The 6460-nt window shown below is 40.6% G+C and overlaps 1 pseudogene; it reads right to left on the bottom strand.

The window, feature by feature from the left end:
• Positions 1-4084: 4084 nt before the first annotated feature.
• LOC124971610 (growth arrest-specific protein 7-like) lies at positions 4085-4990 on the bottom strand (annotated as a pseudogene).
• Positions 4991-6460: the final 1470 nt, after the last annotated feature.

Here is a 6460-nt window from a genome sequence, read left to right as displayed (position 1 = left end):
TTCCAGAATATACAAAGAATGCCTACAATTCAACCACAACACCAACAACATGATGTGATTAAAAAGTAGGCAATGAATTTGAATAGATTTTTCTCCAAAGAAGGTACACAAAAGGCCAAGAAGCATATGAAAAAGATGCTTAACATCACTAATTGTCGGAGAAAATCACAATGGAATATCACCTCACATTCATTATGTTTTGCACTCTTACAAAGAAAAATAGCAAGTAACAAGTGTTGGCAAGAAGAACATGGAGAAATTGGAACCCTTGAACGCTGTTGGTAGGATTGCAAATTAGTGCAGTCACTATGAAAAACAGTATGGAGGTTGCTAAAAATTTCAAAATAGAACCACCAAATGACCTAACAGTCCTCTTTAGAATTAAACAATATCTCAAAGAGATACCTGGACACCTATGTTCATTATAGCATTATTCATAATACTCAAGATATGGGAGCAACCTAAATATTCATCAACAAATAAGCAAATAAAGAAAATGTGGTATTTACATACAATGGAATATTATTTAGCTTTTAAAAAAGAAAGAAATCCTGTCATATGCTACAACATAGGTAAACCATCAGAACATTGTGATAGGTAAAATAAGGCAATCCCCAAAGATAATACTACATGATTCCATTCATATGAGTTATCTAGAATAATCAAACTCACAGAAATAAAAGTAGAGTGGTAGTTGCCAGGTGCTGGGGGGAGTGGGAAATGAGAAGTCGTTATTCAATGGATATAGAATTTCAGTCATGCAAGATGAAAAAGTTCTAAAGGTCTTCTGTATAATAATGTAAACACAGTTAACAATATTATAAACTTAAAAGCAGTTCAGAGTTTAAAACTATGTTTCAATAAGGTTGTAAAGCAAACGTAAACTTTTGCATTTACGTTTACTGAAAAGAAATATTACTGTCAATACTAGCCTTGTAAAACCTTAAATAAAAATTGTTTTGTACAAAAAAATCCATAATGATAGTAATTAATTTTATGCATGAATGTTTGGTGTAGTTGCTTTCAAGTCCTTTCTAAATTCTATTTTTAAGTGTTGCAAAGTAATTGATTATGGTAGACAAGGCTCAGACCAATTTTTCAACATATGGGTTTTGCATGTGTGTTCATAAGACAGGAGGTTTTGATTTTCTTGGCATTTATTACGGTTTAGTATGGCTTTCAGGATAAACATCAGAGTGGTGTGGACATTTTGTAGGCCCTGATGAAACCTAATTAGATATCAATTCCTTTACAAAATCCTTCTTTATTACATTCACCACAGTGAGAACATTATGGAATCATTGTACCCTATAATATACTGCTCACTGTCTGTTATCAATGAGAGGATTTGCAATTGACACTTTTTAAAAATGCACCCTCTTTTCTTAAGAAGGGGTATGCAAATGAAATAACAAATCTAAAGCATAATCTTTATCATACAAAGCAATGAAATAGAGGTCTTACAAGGATAAGCTCTTGTATATTCTATGGCTTACCAAGTGATTATTCTCTATGTCCTTAAAATACAAAGTCAGGCATAATGCCCAAACAATACTGAGGGAAAAATACCTGATGATCTCAATTCTGTCCCCAAGTCCAGTCGGGACAGGCTGCTTGGGGGCTGCCTAAAAATGTCCTTGAAAGATCCTTTCAAGGGGGTGGTTAGCAAGTGGTTTGTTTACCCTATAGCCTATTGAACAACAATTATTACACAATTTGTTGTCTTGAGATGCTAATACCAGGATAGAAAGGATGCTGTGCCCACATAACATTGCATACCTTTAGGAACTTGCACACTTGGCAAGGATTTTATACTTCAAACAGGAAAAAAATGAATCATGTACTTAATGATTATGAATCATGTACCAAAGTCATGATGAAATGTCTTGAATGTGACAGCTTCTACAATTCTACCCTAGGTCCTAGCTGCTATTCTTCTCAGATGCCAAGTACTTCCAAGTTGTTTGGGGGATACCCCAAATTAGTATTCTTCTTCCCAATCACCCTGGGTTTTTATTCCAGCTAATAATGAAAAGAAAAACATCCCATTATGCTTGTTCACCCAAAGGGTGACCTTTCAGGTCTAGGGAATCAAAAGCATTCATAAGCCTAAGAATGGTGACCAGGATTCAAATCATGCCACATTCTGATGAGCATTGGTAGTAAAATCAAGAACCAAGTCTCAACATGTCTCAATATAAGTCTCAGTGGTTTTGAGCAGTCTCAGTGGTTTTGAGCAGTCTCAGTGTCAAACCTCTGGGTTTCTTTGGTCTTCAAATAGATCAAGAGCATCACTAGATTAGTAAATTATCAAGAGCTGACCAGTTTGACCACAATTCCACCTTTAACAAGTGCCTTTTTAACAAATACAGAGGCATACTAATCTGAGCCCTCAGTACTACATGTCTTGTCTGGAATTCTTTCAATTACAACTGTTTTGGGTTTTTTTTTTTTTTTTCTGGTTTGCTTTAGTATATTGGACATCTTTCTAATATAAGCTATGAGAAAACAATTCTGATTTAATGGAAGAGATGTCAAAAGATTCAAGATTAATGTTACCCATTATTTAGCATGTAAAACTGAGGGAAAGATCAGTGAATTGTGCTTATAGATTTGTCCCCATGGGAGATGGAAGGGTCAATCTGAAGTCATTAATGGAAAGATGAAGAAAGATGGACCCTCAGAGCTTGGGTTTCTGGCTAGAATTTGTTTCTTACTCACTGTGTCATTTTTTTCTCCCAGTCCCCTCAGGCTGATTCTCTAGGTTAATATGGTGATCATGTTTGCTGTAGTAGAAAGAGGAAGAGACGGACTAAACCCAGCTTCCTGAGTCACACTTGGCCCAGGTTTCTCCAGGGAAGATGGACACAGGGAAAGGAGGTACTGGCACCAAGTGAGGGCTCTGCATGGGGTTCTGGAAAATTCAGAGGAGCTGGAGGCCCAGGTGACAGGACACGCCTGGATATCAACAAACTCCTATGGCCATGAGAGTCTGCAATACCCATACAAGGGACAACAGTCCAAACCCCATCATGCATAAGCAGATAAAGCCATCTGGGGAATGAAAAAGGGACTTGCCCTAACCTGTCTCCCATGTGGGACTGACCCAGGCCCATTAAGCCTATGGTGGGCAGCCCAGAAGAGTGGTGGTCAAAGTATCACAGTGCTGGATAGGACACCATGGCAGACAGATCCCATCTGGTTTCTGAGGTGAGCTGATTCATCTCCATCCCTCAAAACCTTTGGACATTCACAGAACTGAAGGAGGTCTTGCTGGCTGAGAACTTTGGAAAGCTCTCTCTAGTGAGACTGGGCAGGAGTGGCAGGGTGGGGACTGCCTTGAGAAAGCAGCTGAGGAATGAATGGATTGGGATTTCCAGAGACTTTAGAGATGATGCCTGGTCTGACAGGAACCATGATTCAATGCTCCGACTTGGGGCTAATTTGCTGAATGAGATAGTTTCATCCTGGCCTCTCTAGGCAGGGTTGGTCTGGGAAGACAGAAAACAGGCCTTCCCAAGACTCATGGGGATGAAAACTGGCCAAGAAAAGCCAGATTTGGGCTCCCAGAACACAATGAGAAAAATAGAGAGGGCTGTAAAGGATTCTAGGTGCAGGCTGAGTTGATGGTGCCTTCTATCCATGATTCTGATCCTGATGTTGACTTGGAGGCAGAGATGGCCCTCCCCTGATCTTCCAAAGCCCTGGAGATAAAGGGACCAGCTGGAGGATGGGCTTTGGGGCATCCAAGGGCACAAGTGTGTGACAGTCACCCCTATGGAACTCAGCAGGAACCACAAATTTCTGGCCTCAGTTTGTTCTCAGAACAACAAGCACAGCATCGGGTATGGGGTCTTGGAGATAAGGCAGGGTGGCAGGTCTTCCTTCTTGACCTGGTAATATTTGGGATCCTCCAGCTGTGCTATCCAGATCACACTTCTGGAATCACCAGCTCTCTCCTCTCTCCTCAGTGGACAGGAGAGTGGGTGGGAGGGCAACTTTACCCAGCAGGAGCCACCATCTCCTCTCTGTAGGACACGCAGCCCTTCTCCTGGGCAGGACCCCTGGGGCCTCACAGGCATGTCTAGATCTCCATGTCCACAGGGCAAATGCTGCCCGTTTTGTGCTCTCTGACCCACAGCTCTCTGTCTTAGGCCGGGTCCACTTTTTGAAGCAATTGGTCCACAGGTTCAACTGTGCTTTGTTTGAACATGTTCATCTCATGCCACAGCTGTGTGTACTGGCACAAAAGTTGCCAGATCATCTCTATTCTCTCCACTTCCAGCCACTCCAGCTCCAAAGTGGTGGTCACCATCTCTTCAAACCACTTGGATTGGGCCTGGTTGTAGAGATCCACACAGTGCATGAGGTTATCAGCAGCCTGTGTGGACTTCCTCCATACCTTCCTGATGTCCTCCTCCGTCTTGTTGCTCAGCTTGATCTCCAGCTGCTGGGTCTTCATCTCCAGGTCTCTCTGTCACTCTGTGAGGTCTTTCTGGGCCTTCTCCACTGATGCATAGCGGCTGGTGAGTTGCTTGCAGAGGTCAGCAATATGGTGGTCACACTTTTTCATGTCTTTCTTGAAGTTCTCATGAAAGTTCATTAGGGGCTCCTCTACCTCCCTGTGAAGCTTGGCGGAGAACTTGAGATGAACTTCTGCTTCATCTGCCAGGCTTTTCTTCACCTGGGTCCACACTTCTCCCAGGAAGCCTTCCTCCTGTGCAGCCAACGAGTTCTGAGAGAGCCTAGCCCAGTTCTTTGCATATTCTTCAATCTTTATCCTCTCTCAGATGAATTCATACATTTCTTTCTGCTTTTATTTGCCCTTCAGTTGCTTTTGGAGCAGCAGTTCAAATCCCACCATGGTGCCATTGCCTTGGGGGTCTTTCTTATCAGCCTAGAAGTAGTCACAATAGCTCCACTCTGTTGGCTTCAGCAGCTGCTGTTCAGGCATTGTGTCTGGGTGAGGGAACATCATGTAATTTATCATCTTCTCTGTGTGGTCAACTTTGTTTTCAAGATTATATATTTTGTCTTCATTGCCTGAGGTTCTGTCTTCCAAGTAGTCTCCTCTGTTGGTGCTACTTTCCATTGAATTTTATTTTGGTTTATTGATTCCTTCATTTCAAAGATTTCTTTTCAGGATCTTCATCTCTTTATTTAAATTATCTTCCATCTCCTGAAACATAGCTCTGATTTCACTCTTTAGATCCTCCTTAAAGTCGTGGAACAGTTTTACTAAGTAAATTCTGAACTCCTTCTCTGACATTTCTTCTACTGTTTTGTCAATGGAGTCTGTAATTGGAGCATCCTGGTTTGTTCGGAGTGCTTTACTCCTTATTTTTTTATGTTATTTGAGTGTCTTCCCATCTAGCCATGTGAATCTGAGGCAGCACAATTTCTACCCTGTAGACATATAGTGTCCCTGAAGGTTTCTAGTACCTCACCTCTAAGGGGAGTCTGGAACTCTTTCAATTACAACTTTAAGAATCTAAGCATATATAAGTAGATTGCTTAAGAATTTCTACTCTGTTTTAATCATTATGCCAAATATAGTTTAACTAGAGCCAAAAGCCCAAAAGGAGTTAAAAATCACTTACCTATTAATAGTATTCATACTTCTGGTTTGGGAGATACTATTGTCTCCTTTTCCTGAGAGTCCTTAAGTTGTCTTTTTTTTTTTTTTTTTGTACTGGGATTGAACCCAGGGACACTTAACCACTGAGCCACATCCCAAGTCCCTTTTATTTATTTATTTTTATTTTGAAGTAGGCTCTTGGTAAGTTACTGAAGCTGGCCTTGAACTTGTGATCCTCCTGCCTCAACCTCCCAAGTCGCTGTGATTACAGCATATACAACCATGCCTGGCAAGTTATCTATTTGTCAAAGTATATCAACTATCATTCCCTAAAGTCTCAGGGTTTGGTCTCTTTATTATGTGATTACAGCATAAGTAACACAGTCCTCATTTCCTTACTTCTACCTTCCATTTCTTAGCAATAAGGCATTGGTGACAACAGAAACTAACTTTTCTCCAGAGAGACCACAAGACCTCATGGTCAGGTAGTTTAAGAGGTACTTTTGTTATAATAGGAAAACAGATGGAAAGGATAGATACGTGTAACTAAATTTCTTTATTTGGTGGTAAGAAAGATGTGTGATGAACATAGGAACTGAACAAACTACTTACTGCTTAGCAGTTAAGCTATATATACATTTCCTTAATTCTAGATTCTTCCTAAGTAAAAAAACTTTCTATGATAACATAGTTCATCCAACCTACATAAGGATGAAAACCATGCCTCTACCTATTTTTTTTTTTTTTTTTTGGTACTGGGGATTGAACCCAGGGGTTCAACTACTGAGTCACATCCCCAGCCCTTTTTATATTTTATTTAGAGAGTGTCTCGCTGAGTTGCTTAGGGCTTTGCTAATTTACTGAAGCTGGCTTTGAACTCTT

Source organism: Sciurus carolinensis, chromosome X, assembly GCF_902686445.1.
Source record: "Sciurus carolinensis chromosome X, mSciCar1.2, whole genome shotgun sequence".
In the NCBI taxonomy this organism is placed as follows: Eukaryota; Metazoa; Chordata; class Mammalia; order Rodentia; family Sciuridae; genus Sciurus; species Sciurus carolinensis.
Note: the sequence above shows the minus strand (reverse complement) of the source record. Positions and strands in the feature narration are given on the sequence as shown.